Here is a 17,823-nt window from a genome sequence, read left to right as displayed (position 1 = left end):
AAAATTCGTTTTTCCGAACTTCAGGACCCTTTTTGGAAAGAACTTCGCCTCGGACAGGGTTCATATTTGGAGATCTTACTGTTCTTGATGCGGAGCACGTGGTAAAATTTACCGCATCTCTCTAACTTTAGCAGTCCTCGAGTTACAGGATTCCGCGTTCACACTCCTCCCAATACATGGGACCGGCGGCTTTTCCCAAAAAAAAAACCTTGCCGTTGCTGCCACATGATCGTGTTTGCCTTCGTTATGAAGGTCTCGACGTGCTCTTTCCAGTGTTTGTCCCGCAGGCGCGCGACGTTTCGTTCTCCCAATATCGGCTTAAGAGCTTGGCGAGCTGACCCGGCTAGCTAGAGCCACCCTGAAACGCTTCCCACTTTTCGGTGTCTTAACTCACTTACCCGATGTCCGATTTAGTCGAAATTCTGAGTGCGCGTGCTCTGTTCCCTGCTCTACAATTCTCAAATTGAGACCAGCCGTCGATTTCAAGTGGGTAAGACGTCATTCTCGAAATTCCTGACACCGACTCCCGTTCTCCGACTTTTATTCCTGTCTTCAGGTTCGAAGCCCGCGGCGGATCCGACTTCCTTTTAATGGGCACACGCACTCGACATGGACAACGCGTAGAAACTTGCCTCATCTTTCTATCCCTCTCCGTTCTGGAGTTAGGACACCGTGGCAACGGCGGCTCTCTTATACATGGGGCCGGGGCATTTTTTGTTTTTCGATATCGGGTTCTTGCTGGCGTAGGAAGGTGATTAAGGTCTGTTTTTGACGAGGAAAATGTCCTCTTTCCGATAGCGTTGGTCCCGTCTTCGCGCGACTTTCCGTTCCCTTGCCATATTCCGAGGAGCGCCGTGGCAGGTGGCCTTCCTGCCCGTTCTGCATTCCGGCCGTTTCTGAGTTGCGACGTCCATGTCGCTTGCAAACTTCGTTGAGTTCGCACGCGTTGCTCTCGCTCCAGTTGTCTCGCGTTTCGTAGTGGCTCTGGTGCCCTGGACTGCTGTGAATGTGTTCTTATGCCCCACTAGTGTTGCCTGGGCGTACTTTTATGTGTGTACCTTGGAAGATACGTCCAGAAGCCCTGCGATTTCGTGAATTAAAGGCTAGTTCTGTGTCTGTAGGTTTCGCGCAAGTTTTGTTTGGTATCCTTCCTAGCACTTGAGTTTACCCCTTGCGGACCGATGCTCTGTGTCTGTAGGTTTCGTGCAACTTTTGTTTGGTATCCTTCCTAGCACTTGAGTTTACCCCTTGCGGACCGATGCTCTGTGTCTGTAGGTTTCGTGCAACTTTTGTTTGGTATCCTTCTTAGCACTTGAGTTTACCCCTTGCGGACCGATGCTCTGTGTGTTCATGGACATCATGTTTTCAAAGCCGTGTTATTGCTCAATAAGCAGTTGCTGAAAAAAAAAGCCTGTCATGTTACGCTGTGATATAATACCACGTGAGGTGATACGATGCCATGACGCTCAGTTTCATACGAAATAAAGTGTTTGATCTCATGTTGCTTGTTTGTGCCACTCATACGCACTTTTGTGCGATGTTGATGTAATGTTCAGGGAATGCCAGTAAGCCTGGCTAAGGCACGGGGAAAAGGTCCGCTGGAGGCCCGTCAAAGGTCGTCACTGACGTACAACAGACTTCTTTGGGACGCGCGCGGATGTTATTTGGGCACTTCTGAGTACATCCCAAGTATGTCAAAAATATGTTTCAGGATGTCCTCAGGATGTTTTCATCGTCCTGAGTGTAACATTATGTGGACATCCTCGGGACATTGGTGGTTTATATGGGTCAGTGCACGAGCGGTTGCTCGGACCCAATCGTTTGGCCTGTCGATTAGCCGAGAGCATTCAACGGAGATGGCTGCAAGTTACTTCGCGTGGCTGCTATCGAGGCCAATGCGGTCGGAACCTATGTACAGGTCGCGGGATAATGCGTTTGAACTCGACGAGACATCTTTGATGGAGCTGTTCCGTTTGTCGAAGTCCGCAGCGCGGGAGCTATGTGAGCATCTACGTCCACACTTGAGCTCACGGTCGCAGATGCTTACCAGTTGTCTCCGGAAACAAAAGTTAGCATATTTCCGTCCCTTTATGGCCGCAACTTGTGCTAAGCAGTACTGCCGATATCAGTTGTGCGTTATGGGTTCACTATTTCCTAAATGTTCCTTCTCGTTGACAAATAGGTGCTATGTGCCTTAATTTTTTTGGGAACCGGCTCCTACCAGCGACATGTCGGGAACGACATGCGGATCGCTATATCCCAACCCGAGCAGCACAGAGCGCCGGGTCGGAGTCGGGGCCCCATCGGGGCGACCGGCACCCCGCTGGGGAATATCGGCTACCGGAAGCCGCCACGACCCCATCTCATTCCCGGCACATGTGGGAAAGGGGTTGTAGAGGGTAATACCTTCCGCCGATATAATCCCAGCAGGTATCCGGTGCTGCGCACATCGACTGGGAGCCCACCGGCGGCCGATGCTCTCCCTGTTGCTCCTCGTCCCCTCCCTGTCCTTCTCCTGCTCCATCGTGCTATAGCGCGCATGCGCGACTTTTGTTTTCATCTCCTCTTGAATCAGACGCGTTGGCGGGGTTTCTGAACTGCGAAACTCGAAGAATCCTCCTTCAGCAAAGGTTTGTTCATGATCTTGAGTTTTCTAACACCACAGTACGATGTGCGGTGCTTGACTTATTCAAGGGAAGTGATATATGATTGCTAATAAGCGTCAAAAGTGAGGTAATACGAAGCGTCATATCAGAACATTAAACTGGCGTGACAGATGGCAATCAACGGTTGCTGACCGCTTCTTAGTCGCTTGTTTCCAGTGTCCAGACGACCTGTTAATGACCCCGAATTGGCCACGCATCACTCGAGTCTTGCCCCTCGTGCGGAGAGCCTTTCGCTATGTTAGGTAAATGTCTGTACCATCAGGAAGGGGTTCTGCAGTCCAGGCTGTGACGTAGCTACCGTGAGCGTGGTTGTCTTGTTGTGTAGTCGTTGTGTTGCCAAAGGGGAGTCGTCTCCCCCGAAGGCTGTGGAAATTATAGTATTTCGTAGGCAGTGTTGGTATAAAGTTGGAGACGTGCCACCCCCCCCCCCCCGGGGGTCGAAAACATCCTGGCGGCGTCCGTGACTGCGCGTACTTTGTCTTTTACCCCTGCCGGACCGCAGCCCCGTTGAAATCTTTGTTTATCAGTGGTGCTGCATTCCCACGCAGTAGGTGGACCTGCCTGCGTCCTTAGTGGTGTACTCAATACTGCTCTCCCAGCAGGATGTCAAGATGGGCACGATACCGTTCTGTTCGCAAGGAGATGGAGCAAATTCTCCGACAAGTGGAGCGTGAAGAAGCTACGGCCAATGATGTGAATGTTCCGGAAGGAACTGAACATGCTGCTAACATCTCCACATTTGAGGAATCAACTGTAACAGCTCAAGGTGACTGCACGGAGCTGGAAAGCAGCTGGCCAAGTAGCCCTGCCAGTGCAGCGGATATTCTAGGCGAGTTATCAGATTACGTCCACGATGATTTCAGCGAAGTGTCCTCCGTGGATGGTGCTACCATAGGAGGGGGAAGAACGCAAGAAAGCGGAGATATCGCGACAAGGCTAGCAAGAATTGCAATTCGACATAACTTTACACACTGTGCCGTCAATGACATAGCTCTCCTCCTTCGTGAACTTGGCCATGATGTCCCAAATGACGCACGAACAATTCTTGGAACTGCACGCTCATCACACGTAAAAGACGATTTTGTTCACATCGGATTAGTGGATGGTCTTCAAAGGAGGCTAAAAGGGAGAAGCACCTGCACTGTCAATCATATCGATTTGCACGTGAATATCGATGGCGTCCCTACCTACAGGGGCTCTCCATGTTCCCTATGGCCAATCACATGCGCTATTATGAACATCCAGGACACAACTCCGTTTCCTGTGAGTATCTTCTGCGGCACTGGGAAGCCGCCTGACCTAGAGCAGTTCCTGCAGGCCTTCCTGGAGGAAATGGTCTTTCTGGAAGAGAATGGAATTCAGTTGGGAATTAGAAGGGTCAGTGTGGCTCTAAAGGCAGTAATTTGTGACGTGCCTGCCAGGTCATTCGTGAAGTGCACCAAGGGACACTCCGGTTACAGTTCCTGTGACCGGTGCACGCAACATGGGGAATACGTAGACCATCGGATTCTGTTTCCCGATTTGACGGCACTCCAGCTCCGCACTGATCATTCCTTCAGAGAAATGACAGACTCCGCGCACCACCATGCACGGTCTCCGTTCTGTAGGCTCAAGATTGATATGGTGTTTTCGTTCCCAATTGACTACATGCACCTCGTGTGCCTGGGGGTTATGAGGCGCTTATTACACATATGGGTCGCAGGAAGCAGGCCACATAAAATTGGAGTGCACCAGCGTCAGCTACTCAACGACAGCCTTACAGAATGCCGTCTACCAGTTGAATTCCAGAGGCAGCCCCGTTCGACAGAGGAGTTAATGTTCTGGAAGGCCACTGAATTCAGGTCATTCCTTCTTTATGTGGGACCTGCTGTGCTGAAGAGGGTTCTTCCTCAGAAGTTATATGAACACTTCTTAGTACTGCATGTGGCAGTCACTATTCTCTGCTCACCCTCTCTTCACTTAAGCTATAATGACTACGCTGCTCACCTGCTGACATACTTTGTGCAAGAGTGTGAGAACATCTACGGCAAGGGCAATCTTGTTTATAACGTGCATGCATTGTGCCACCTTGCTGCTGAGAGCAGAATTCATGACCCTCTCGATTCGTTTTCGGCATTTCAGTTCGAGAGCTACCTAGGAAAACTTAAAGAGCTAGTGAGGACACCAAACAATCCGCTGGCTCAAATAAGCAGGCGGCTGTCAGAGTTGGACACAGTCACGGAAGGAGCCACTGCACAGGAAAGAGGTTGGGCGTCACTAAAGCCAGGCTCAACAGCGGATTGTTGTTGCATCCTTACTGATGGAACTATCCTCACAGTGTCAGAAGTTACACCGAGCACGATTATTGGCTTCAAACACAAAGATGTGTCAGACTTGTACAGGTCTCCGTTGGCGTCATCAAAACTTCATCTTTTTAAGACAGGCGGACTGTGTGATAATGCAGGAGAATGGCCCGTTGAGTCCTTTTCGAAGAAGTGCATCTGTCTGCCTTACAGTAAGGGCTTCGCGGTAACACCCCTCCGACATCTTTAAGAAGACATCTCTTCCCCAGTCAGTGCAACTTCCTTCTTCTCTTCATTTGTTCTGTTCAGGGCAAAGCTGAAATCAGTACCCCCAGCTATTGTAACCATGGAACTAGAATTACCGCGGCTACTGCCTCATAATGAGTACTGACAGCACCGAACTAACCTGCCGTACACGTACTTCACCAGCAAAAGATGTGCACCTAATTAATCTTTGTACTTACGTAGGCTATGCGTGACAATACGAAGTGGTTGGGTGTGGTAGAGTTCCTCGGAGAAAAATCCACGAGTGTCACGCCAGTCTCCTGGATGAACGATGATCACACGCTTTGTATGTGGCCACCGCCTAGTGTATCAGAACGAAAGAGGGAGGCCATGGTAAAACTAAATGCTCCTCCAGGAAAATGGCGCCACAGCGCCATTAGGGTTCTGGCCTACGCAGGTAAGTGACTTCGCTTGGCGATAAACTGTGTACACATGTTACGATGTGCGCAGCATCCTATGAGGAAGCAATGAGGCTATGGGACCGATCGTTATACACATCATCCTTTGAAACTGACGACCAAGACGGCTCCACGAGCGGAGACGAACGTCCATCCTACACACAGTTGTTTGCAAATAGTTGATTCCACTTGTAATTAAAGTAGTCACGAATCCATGTATGTTTTTCAGCCTTGAATCCGACGGCGAAGCACATGAAGTGAGTGCCACGGACAAGACCACCGCAGCCACAGTGCCTTATGCCCCTCCAGGTGGAGGAATGAACTTGCATCGTGTCACCATGCCAGAACCCCCTGCAAGTCTGCAAGCACTCCCATCTTCACAGAGGCATATCCAAGACACTGACCGCTCTCTGCAGTCACGTGCCGGGTGTCCTGAAGAACAAGCACGACGAAAGACACCTCAATCAGACACGGCTGTGCCGTCTTCTCGTCCTGCTGTGCAAGGTGGGCAGCACAAGCTCCGTGCCGTCCAGTTGTAATGGGCATTTTAAGACCATTCATTTCTTACCCCTTCCATGTTGTGAGCTCTACGACTCATGCTTGTCACTTCGCCTCCTGATCACTGTTGAAGGCATACAACTGTACACCTCGACAAACACAAAATACACTTCACCTTTCAGGGCTCGACCGAAACGTCATCACCTTGCTGTTTGATATTAAAAGAAGCGTGAAGTTGGTAGAGCAACGCCTTGAGACAGTTGAGCGTTTCATAGACACATATTGCCAAGGGAAGTCTGACGGGATACCAAACTTCCCACATCTTCCAGTCAGCACCGAGAATGAACTTCTGCAGTTGGAAACACTGCTATGTGAGGACCGTGCCAGGGTATACCTGCTGGGTTTCTCTTCCACCTGTAACTTTCTCGTTTTTTCACATTTTATTTTCCCAAGTATCTGTGAGTCTTTTGCCCATCAAGGCATGGAACACTCTCGGACTTTAAAATCTTTGTTTCCGGTCGTGGTGTTCAAATATTTGTACGTCGACCCATGCATTTTCTTCCAGGTCGAACTTTTGTCACGCATGGGTGGAAGCTCTGTGCAAGAAACTGTACGTCTGATCATGAACCGGGTGATGAGGAACACGGTAGCACTGGAGTACAGCCTGAAAGGAGCGCAGCAAAAAAAGAACTTTTCGTCTTTGCGACTCTACTCTTGCGTTGTTGGTAAATATCATACAAGCTTGTTCTTCTTGTTTCCAGAAACTGCATCTGCCTACCATTCCGGGTACGTTCCATACTTCTTTCCTTCCAGATGTGTTGCTCAAGAGGTACCAGACAGCCACCGAGCAACAAATTGATGGGAGAATTGGACGCTACTTGGCTGGAGCTCCTGACTGGGATGGTGGACGTGAAGCTCGTCAAAAGAAAATCGGGGACGGCGGCCGAAGAAGAACATTGAATGGTTTCAGTAGCGTTGGGTCACGCAATAAATCAGAACACGCCTTACCTTTTACACGGTTTGTCATGAGCATTATTATTGGATAGCTATGGATAGTGCATCACTATCCAATGCCAATTTGCCAGCAGCATAGCGCGGCATGCCTTGCCACTGAAGGGGAACGAACTAGGCACAGGAGTCCACCTGACAAGGTCTGAGCAAACAAATACATAAAACATTAATATAAAAATATAAATACAATAAATGTCCCCCCAGAACCACGACGGAACCAATACCGAAATCGTAATGGGGACGCGTCGGGCGTCGGTACCGGGAGCCAATATTGGGCCGATGCGGGTGTGATGTTGCACTCCCGGAGCGCTCCCGGTACTGAACCCCGGGGAAACCCCGTTTGGGAACCAATGCTCCGCCGACGTCGGACCGGTGGGTTGTGCTGCTCGGGAAGGAACAGTCAGTAAATGCCTGCATCAAGTTACAGAAGCTATCCAGACGCATGTTGTCGAGAGGTGGATACGGTACCCAGTTGATGCGGTGGGCCTCCAGGATATCAAGGAGGGCTTTTATGAACGGAATCGATTCCCTGGTGTTGTGGGTGTCATTGACTGCACCCATGTTGCCATAGTGGCACCTCCAAAAGACTTGTTCCTCAACCGAAAGGGCTACCACTCTCTAAACGTGCAGTTGGTGAGTAAGCCTCAAACACGAAATAGGAGCAAATGGCAGAACTGCTGTTATTTTATTGAACACGAATTACAGCAAAGATGAAGAGGTACAATAGTCTCCTCCCGTTTTCGGACTATAGGTATCTGGAAACAAAACAATGTATAGGTCAGTAATGAGATATTAGTGGAGACGTGGAAAGAGCGCATTTCGTTGGTTAAGCACCTAACGCAGCTAGCCACTATAGTCGAGATGCACTAATTCGGACGACACGAACGGTATAGACTGCCCGTCGTTCACATCGAGTCATAACACTGTGACTTTGCATATCAATGACTTCTCTCAATCCTCTCACAGGTACGCGATACGGATCTCGTGATATTGAGCATTAACGCGAAATACCCAGGGGGAACTCATGACGCACATATCTGGCGGAACAGGGCCCCCAGGAGGGCATTTGCTGGCTCATAGGCAAGTTTACACTTATATGTGATACTTGCACTTATACAAGGCATTTTTCTTAATTCAATATATATTTCTAATTTCATAACTATAAGGGGGATGTGAATTCTGTTTTATCCATCCGGTATATACGGCGCGGCGGATTTTTTTTTTTTTTTTATGTACCAACTTGCCCAAATCTCCGCTTTAAATCAGGAAATTTTATGGCCGTGAGTAGGCGCGTACTCACAGCTTCTTGGTTTTGCTGACTTATTTGCATGAGATTCGCGATGGCCTTCACAAGAGAGCGTGTGTGCGTTTATAAAGAATTTGCCATGTGATAAGGGGGTTTCTGAGGATATCTCCGATCTTTCTAAAACCTTTCATTAAAGCGTAGTTAACAATTTTTTTGTTAATTATTTGTTAGACGTGCGCGTACTGGCTTAATATAATTGAACTTAAAGCACCTTCTTTATGTAACATAACAGCGCAGTTAATCACTTCTTCCCTTCTAACGAAGTTCCTGACCCAGGCGACAGCGGATGCCCACTGGAGCAGTGGCTTATGGTGCCACACCGCTCACCTAGCGAAACTGACGGGGACATCGCACGGTACAATCGAGTACACCGGTCGGCAAGAAGCGTTATAGAGAGGTGTAACGGCGCTCTGAAGGCTCGGTTCAGACGCCTTCTGAGACACAGGACACTGCACCACCACCCTACGTTTGCTTCAAAGATAGTCAATGCAATATTTGCGTGCGGAATAACATCCATCTGAGCGACGACCCTGTGCAAGATGAACTGTTTGACACTGCTCTTGCCCAAGAGGTTTCCCAAGTGGCTCTTAGGAACGAAGCACAACACTTGCGAGACAATATTTGCCGACGGTTGTCGCATGCTTAATCGCCTGCGCGTGACATTTGCCATAGTAGCTCAGCACATTTCTTAATAAAGGAATTTAAGAGTTATCGCGTGTACTATGAAATACTTTTGAATGCACCTCGCGCGGTACGTACCTTGGACTGCTGGAGGAGACTGCATGGATCCGAGGACTTCTAGCGCTGCTGCTTGCCTTTCTGCAGCTGCGGCCACACCCTCCAGGGTGCGAGCAAGTGAAGTCAAAGCCTGCTTCTGCTCCTGTTGCATTCTCAAGAATTCCTGCCCGTACTCTGCGAGCGCCTGTTGCCGTGCTTGTTTCTGCCGTCCTAGCAGAAAGAAGACAAAAATTCGGGTGGCCACCCTTCATAACATTGCACACAGCTCGCCATAAGCATGCGGGTAACATACGTTGCCGGCCCGTTCCTCTCGTTCCCCTCAAGTGGTCCTCACGGGCATGTGCTCCTGCTGTGATGGCGCTAAGTAGCAAACAAGAAAAAGTAGAACGAGGGAGAATATCAATATATGGCACATCCGTGTGATTAGGTGCCAATCTCGTGATCCTTAAAATACGTGTGGCACCGGAACAATTGTTTATATACTGCTAGTGACTTACATCATCCTGATTAGACCTGCGCTCGCCGCTCTGTGAGGCAGAAGCGGCCTCGGGTGGTGCCATCTAAATGGCTGTTGATGCGGACTCCGAGGCCGGCGGTGCCCGTATCCCGAACTCCTGAGTCTCCTGCATCCCGGTCGTCGCCACTTGCCCTATCATAGAGGCGAGCCGCTCCTCCAGCTCAGAGAGCGATTCTTTCGGAGGAGGACCTCCTGCCGTCCCCCGCGTGTGCTGTGAGATGCGAGCTGCCTTGGCTTTGGTGGCGCTTTTCCAGTCGGTCCACGTCTAAAAGTTCCCATTGAACACAACTTTAATCAAGCAGTAGGATATTGCAGTCGTCACTGCTGCCGCGAATTTTGAGATTTTTATTGATGTTTCGAATGATAGTAATATACGCACATTTCTCCACCTCTCGACGGGTTTCACTGCACTACCGCTGGCGTTCAAACGTGCAGACAGCTCGCACCACTCCTTATTTCTGTCTTGCGATGTGTAGCCAGCGGACAGCCCACCCGTAAAGACATTACGGTGCTCGCCCATGTAGTTGAGCATAATGTAAAACTGCTCCGAGGTGGGACGTGAAGCGCGGGCCGGTGAATTCATTGCAGACAGAAGGAATTATGCGAAAAAGAGAAGCATTTTTTTTTGCGTCGTTTTTTTATTACCTATAGTTGCTTTTATTTCAAATGCACAAAGTGATACTTGCGAACGTGCTCGTGCAATCGCTTCGTCGTCGTCGTCTGGGATGCGCGTGACTGTGACGTTCAACACGTCGACGAGCTGAACGATGGCAAATAACCCAAGCGCGCGATCGTTAGACGCAACCCGAAATACCGAAACTGGCATGTATCGTTCCCGCCTCCTCGATCGCTTCGCCTACCGATACCGTCGGTTGTCCGGAACTATATATTGTAGCTGCTGAACGGATTGGGAAGTTGTCAGTGGTTCCTTTGCCTTCCGCACCTCCGACTGCTTTGCACTGCATGTATTCACTGTCAGCGGTGGAAAAATTTGCTAGAGCGGAAAGCCGCTGTGGAATATACCAAAAAGAAAAAAAGGGGGTGCGGAATAGTTCAGGCCTTCCACCGATAACGGTCGTGAATACGCCACACGTGCTTTAATAATTCGGTGATTCGGTGCCGGATTCTGTCGGAATCAGTCGGATAGTGCCCGGTTTCACGTTATTCAGGAAGTTACGGGATGGCGAGTTTTTGCCAATAAAAAAGGAGTGTCATAATTGTAAGAATGAAATTTTCCCGGATACAAGCCGTAAAAACAAATTTTTCAGAAACAAAATTTCCTCGAACAGTACCACAAGCGGTACTGCTCCGACGACCCCAGCATATAATGTACTCCATTAACAACAGCGGGCACATAAAATATTAACATCAAGATTAGAGACAGCGACCCCAAGATGGCAAGTGTATTGACATGAAGCTGGAGAACCCCCTATGGAGGTAGTCTCCCTTGGAGGGACACTATTTTGACGTTATAATCCTACAAGTTAAATAACAACGCTGAATGAGAGGGTTAGCTTTTCTTACTGGCCATGCCAAGCACAGGGGAGACATAAATCCGCCACCTTTGTAACTTCCCTCAAACGGGTGCTTTTTGCAAAATGGCCATCTTGTCCTGGTCGCACGTCATAGAAAACGTCATTTTGAGGTCACGTGACTTTGTTTACATGTCTCTTTGCCGCTTACCAACATATTTCCTTCGTCATAAAGCCAAGGGATGAACGTAATCTACCTGCGCAAACCATGCGGCTCTGGTAGTTCATTTCTTCTTAGTTCATCGCATCGGCTCTGTGAGTCATCTGAAGGCGCGGTCGTCATCATATGTTTGAAAGTCCCCAAAAGCACGAGGTATGATGTGCAAAACTGAGCGGTTTAGTGCGAGATTATCGGATAAAATAACAACCGTGGTCTAAGGACAGGCAAACCGTCGCGCAGAGATAGCAACACTGATTACAAATGGTCTTGGCTGCCTATCACGTGCGCGGCCATCTTTAGGGTCACGTGTGTCTTGACGTTTGCTGTGACGTGCAACCAGGACCTGTCCGGGATGCAGTGCGTAGCCCAGCACGCTTTCGTCTACGGAGTAATACATTGGATGCTATTCCTGTGATACCAAGCGAACAGTACAAACACGAGAGAGTCGCTTCGTACACTCTTAACTCGGTACCCTTTATTGTAACTTTTAGCAATGTGTAACCTTTATATAGACGTAGATTTCCAAATATCGTAGAGGTTACACGTCCGATACCTCTATTTAGAGGTTAAACACGACTTGTAACGTGACACTGGAGGAGCAATAGAGGTTACTTCAGTGTTCAACGGAAATCCAATCATCGTAACTTATAAATGTACCCTTTATAGGAACGTTGTAACTTCTAAACGAATTCCGCGTTTAATTTCCTTCGTTTGTTTTTCTTGTTTCTTTGCAAGGTAGCCTGTATAAAAGGTACTGCTCAAAAGTCACTGTGTTCTCGTTCAAGCCGCACATTCAATCATTCAGTACGAGAGTGTCGGATCAGTGTGCGTTACGTTATTGTGTGTCTGCGTCTGTACGAACTGCGGATCGTGTTCAAAATTGTGAAGAATGCACAACGGTCAAGTGACGGAACTTTAACAGGGTATTTCTACGGTATGTTCACTACAAAGTTTACGTGGTTACGTTTTTGCTGGACAGTCTAGGAACACTAATCACAACATAGTCTGTCTCTCTAACACGGTTCAACGGTTCAACACAGTGTGTACGTGTGTGTCTTACGTCCGTTATTTGCTTAGTCCTTTGTCAACCTTGTGTTTTACTTCTTCGTGTGCTTCTGATTTACCATAGCCGCGTCGCTGATGTGTCATTCTGACATATCAGAAAGGAATAGAAATGTTTTCGGCGTACTGGAGAGGAAGTTGCAACAACGTGAGGACTGCAAAGAGTATACCTCCTTGAAACTGAATGTCGTTCACCACAGCTGCAGTGTTGGTATTGTGGCGTCCTCGTGCTCTTGCCTCAGCAGTTCCAGGTTTGCCAATTAAATAATACATATGCTCCAGTTGCAATTATTTCTTCCTTTCACTCGTTGTGCATGTGAATCTGTACATGTAGTGATCACTCAGTTTTCGCCACTGGATGCCCTTAGATGAAAAACGTATATTATATAGCTATATGTTCCGAATGACAGTATGCGTTCTGCACTGATGAGAGTATTTTGAGCACCATTTGTTCTGTAGCGTCTGAGAAGAGGCAAGCGTCTTAGAGACAGCCATGTCTGGCGAAACTGTAACTTTTACGTCGGTGTGGCGGTTAGGAGACAGTAACCCCTATTTATATGTGATCTGTGTAACGCTTATAGAGGGTATTACCCATAGTTTACAAGGTAACTTCTGAAATAGAGGGTAAAAATTTTGAAATTTTTACCCTTTACTAGAAGGTACCAGGTTTAGAGTGTAGGGCAGCACAGTCATAGCGAGCTAGCTAGTACATGATTTGCCACTCACCCTGAACGTATCGGAAGAGTCGTGTAGACGTTATCCAGCGGCGATAGCACTCCACGAGGCCATACAGTGCTTCTTCACAGACGATGTGGCTACGCGAAGCCCTGCCGTGACTGCCCCACCGAAAGCCAGCCGGCAACAACGGATCCAAATTTGAAAGTTTATCTCTGTAATTAATACACCTTGTGTGTATTGACATCAAGCAGGAAAGATACCTATGAAGGTAGTTTACTTCCCGATGTAATCCTACAAGCCAGAACTTGTGATTTGGTGTTGCCAACTGTAGGATGGGACACGTGTAAGCTTGCCCACATCACGTTTCAAAAATAGAGCGCAACGTGTGGCATCTGTCACGCATGGGCTCATGGGAACTTATGACTTGATTTGCCCAATGTAGGATGGGACAATCCAAAACTTGCCCACGTCACACTTCAATAATAGTACTGCTTTTGCCCTAAAAACGAAGTGCAGGATCAACTAGTGCTAGGCAGGCAGTCTTCGTATTCCAACCGTAGGATGGGACAAGCGTTATGCTTACTTTTTTTGGAAATATCTTCCCGGAAATAGCACCACAAGCGGTGCTGCCCCGACGACCGTCTGATAGGCTGCGCGTTCAAAGACAGTTACTTACAAAAGATCAAAAAAAGATCTTCCCGGAGCAGCACAGCAAGCGGTATACTGCCCCGACGACCTTATTATCGGCCACGCGTTCAAAGACACGGCCCACCCGAGGGCGGACCGCGTTATCAAGGGGCCCCTCACCGATATATGAGGGACCGGCTCCCATTTGTCTCCCTCCACCGCTTACGTGAATTTGAAGGGAGAACAGAGCATCGATCACTTTGATCTTTGTATTGTTGACTCTTGTTGAATACCAATGGCAGAGTCGGAGCAAGTGGCAGGCTCGGCAATGGAGCGGATTGATCAGGCCTAGAGCAAGTGATCCGAATCTGCGACTGGTACACTTGCGCCCAACTTGGAGTTTAGCCATGGCCAATCTCCTTTGGTGGATGACGGCCGGAGACGGAGGAAGAAGAAGAAGGTACTCATGTTCCATTATAACGCCATGTTTTACAACATCAAGGTCCTTCAAATCTCCTAACGTTACCATTGTAATGTCTCACATATGGCTTCCTTCATGAAACAAAACCGCCAACGTACGACGCGAAAAACTATTGCCTATTTTGGCGGAGCAGTCTGGGTTCCTCCCTGGAGCGTCCTTGGCTCGAATGCCGCTCCGAAGCTCCCATTGGAAGACTCCAGAACTGTTCCCAATCTGCCAATCGAACAGACTTTCTCTCGGCGGAGCAACAAAACTTGCTCGGAGGCTCTCCAAATCTGCCATTAGAATTCAACATTTGATTTCAGCTCAAAAGTCCAAAACCTTACTTAACTTAGATTTCATGTTGCCAACTGTAGGATGGACTTGTATCGCCAACTGAAGGATGGGACAAGCTTTAGCTTGCCCACATCACGCTTCAAAAATAGACCACAAAATAACAACCGCCTGAGATCCCTCAGAGGCCTTCATTGGGATCGCAGGCGCCACCTGTGGCACGCACTGAATGACCCTCTGCTATGTACTCTCTTCGTTTCGACCTTGACCTTGTATGGACTTTGTATCGCCAAGTGTAGGATGGGACAAGCGTTATCGTGTACGGACTGGACTTCAATTTCTACAGTTACCGCGGCGATCACCGCAAACGCGAAATTCCAGTCTGGCGATCCACATACCATGAGGGCCAGTTAACCAACTTTGCTGGTGTGGCGAATGCGTTTACAATAAAAATGTTCGTCACTGCTGCTACCCTAGTGGTACGCAAGGACGACGACGCTTGAGTTAACTGATACTGGTGGCACCATTCTGTGAAACATTGTATCGAACGAGAAAGACTCCTTGTGTAACAAATGTGTTAATCAAACTCTTGGTAAGATAAGACACGAATAACATAAGTTACCAATGACAGTAATTTGGTATAATCACGCGCCCATTTTAAACCTGGCGAGTGTCAGTATATCTTTAAGAAAATGATTTTTCGGAAGAAGTCTTCTCGGAAAGTTCCAAGAAAGATCCAGGAAGTTAACTTCGAAAACATGTGGATTTGCATTAAAAAAATAGGAAGGCCAACCTCAGGGGCAGGCTTCCTGTGCCATCTCAATCATACTTGAAAACAGAGTGTCGAACCTAACGGAACCGGAACCGAATTTTTAGCTGGAACTCAACCGGAAGTGAACCGTAATTACTAGCGCCATCTTGGAACTGAACCGGTACCGAACCGGTATAAAAACTTTAGTTACAGGTTGGGGATACCGGTTCGCTTCGGGTTGGTGTGTGGTGGTGGGGTTGTGGTGATTCGAGAGGTGTGCCTGCCTAGATTGGCGGCATGTTGCTCGCGGAAGTGATGCGAGGGGGGTCCTGTTGGTCGAAACACATCAATAAATACATAAAAAACGTAGCCAAGAGATCTTGAATCATTTTTAGTGGGTACCTATAATTTTGTAGCATATTAGAAGCTCGAACCGGTTCCGAACCCCTTTACAGCCTCTGAACCCGTTAATCGAACCGACATGTGTGAACTTCGGATCGGAACTGAAGCCGAAACTTTATGGCCGAACCCGAACCCGAAACAAACCGAAACAACGTTTCGGTTCCACGCTCTGCTTCAAACACATTCTGAATTGTCTGAACCCTCGCACAGCGACTAAGGCTTCGTCTCTGCCTCCTTGAGTTTCGAAAAGTGAAATACGAATGTTGATCATAGGGATATGAGGGGTGTTCAATCTGTCGTGCGCCAGAGTAGGAACTATCGTCGTGGAAATATATTTTAAAAACGAAGAGGATGATTTTGAAACAGGTTATGAGATAAGTGTCATGACAGTCGACATAGGCTGAATATATATCCCGCGGCATAGCGAAACCACTAGATAATAGGGGTAGCTGATGCCCTTAAAACTGGCAGGCTGTCACAGAATACTGAGACGCATGATCACCATGTCAATGAGCTTGTCGTTGTCAACTCCACCTACACTCGTATTGAACGAAATAACGGCATATCAGCAACAGTTTTTGCAGAACTTTGGCATGCACGGACTGTGCGACAAACTGGTCGCGCCGCGATGCGGCCTTCGGAGAAAGTACCCTGTGTGATAGCCGCGGTGTATCCAGCTTTGTTTACATGTGAAGCCACACTGGAACTGGTGCATGGCTAACTGTGCATGCACCTAAAAGAACTCTTCATTGAGTACCAGGTGTTTTTCTTTCTCGTGATTTGTATCCTTTCAATACCACCTTTCATATGTTGTGCACAACATCGGCGAACACTGAAGAACGCCCTCGCTAAACTTGACAACCGACCTTTTAGTGTCGATAAGGTTCTGGGGAGCTGACCAAGGCAGCACCAGCAACCTGCGCTGTGTACACTAACGACCTACCTCAAGGACATACGTGCTCAAAATAATCTTTTTAATCGTTTAGTGTTTTCACACGTCAAGCGTCCTGGAACAGCTGGTCGGACCAGTGCGACCTACGTTTTTTTTTTTCTTTCTATTTCTATGTGCACAACATGAGCGAATATACTCCACTTATCCACACCTTTTCTCCATCACCTTTTCACATTTTACAACTGTCGTACCGCAAGTCCACTACGGTTGCCAAGGCAAATACTCGTATATACGATTTCTTCTTTGAGGATCTCTTTAGCGTTATTGTATCTGAAAATACTGGAAAACTACAGCTCACACAATATGTTGCGACCACACGTGTTTATTGGTATGGATAAAACGGAACGCACGATGTAGATTTCAGTGACGAAGCTATGTGCGTAGCGATGTGTCTAAAGACCGATTATTTATCTTTATATTAAGGCGGTTTATATACCTTTTTGTTATTTCCTTTTCTCTTGTTTATTTTTTTCCTTTTTTTTGGGAATAGCAAGCCGGCGTGCTGCATGGCTGACCTTTCCCCTTTGTGAAAGTGAAGAAAGATGGAAGTCACTTAAAAGGTTAGCCAGCTGTAGGACTCGAACCCACACCTTCTGGATTACCTTGAGGTTTTGAGGCTTTGTATGTGTTTGTCTTTTCTATGTTGTTCCAGCCTCAGAACATCAGTTTTCTCATGACCTATAAAGTCTTCGCTAACAAGCCAGGATATTGTGAGATATGAAATAACCATCCTCTCGACGTATCACTTACTGGTGTTTTGACACAGACGTGAGTGGCTGTATCTCCATCCCCGCTGTCATATGCACTATGAACATGATGGTTGCTTCTGTGCAGTTCGTCTCCACTCTCTTCATTCGCGCCCCAGAAAGCACCACATTATTTGCACTTCGAAAATCAGTACGGAGGAAACAATAACGGTTCAAGAATGTGGTAGTATTGAGCACTGGTATGCTCTCAATTGTTGTTGTTTTTCTCTCTCTCTCTCTTGGTCTTTTTGTTTTCCTTTTTCAGCTCATCAAGCTTGCACTGCTCGTATGTTGTATGGAAGGAAATATCCAGTTGGACATGGACCTAAACATGGACCAAAAGGTTACGCAATGTACACAGGAAGAGAAAAAAAAACTGTGGTAATACACACATTGGCATTGACCTCTACCCCCCACTTAGAAATAAGCATCAGTTCATGCTCAGTGCAAAAGACATC

General features: G+C 47.8%; 1 long non-coding RNA gene across 1 annotated transcript; it reads left to right on the top strand.

The window, feature by feature from the left end:
* The first annotated feature begins 17,160 nt into the window (after positions 1-17,160).
* Positions 17,161-17,531, top strand: LOC135374245 (uncharacterized). The gene is made up of 3 exons (XR_010416806.1): positions 17,161-17,179; positions 17,272-17,387; positions 17,454-17,531. It is a non-coding gene; the product is annotated as an uncharacterized LOC135374245 (long non-coding RNA).
* Positions 17,532-17,823: the final 292 nt, after the last annotated feature.

Source organism: Ornithodoros turicata, chromosome 1 (assembly GCF_037126465.1).
Source record: "Ornithodoros turicata isolate Travis chromosome 1, ASM3712646v1, whole genome shotgun sequence".
NCBI lineage: Eukaryota > Metazoa > Arthropoda > Arachnida > Ixodida > Argasidae > Ornithodoros > Ornithodoros turicata.
The sequence above is the reverse complement of the archived record's forward strand: the minus strand, read 5'-3'. Positions and strand labels throughout refer to the sequence as shown.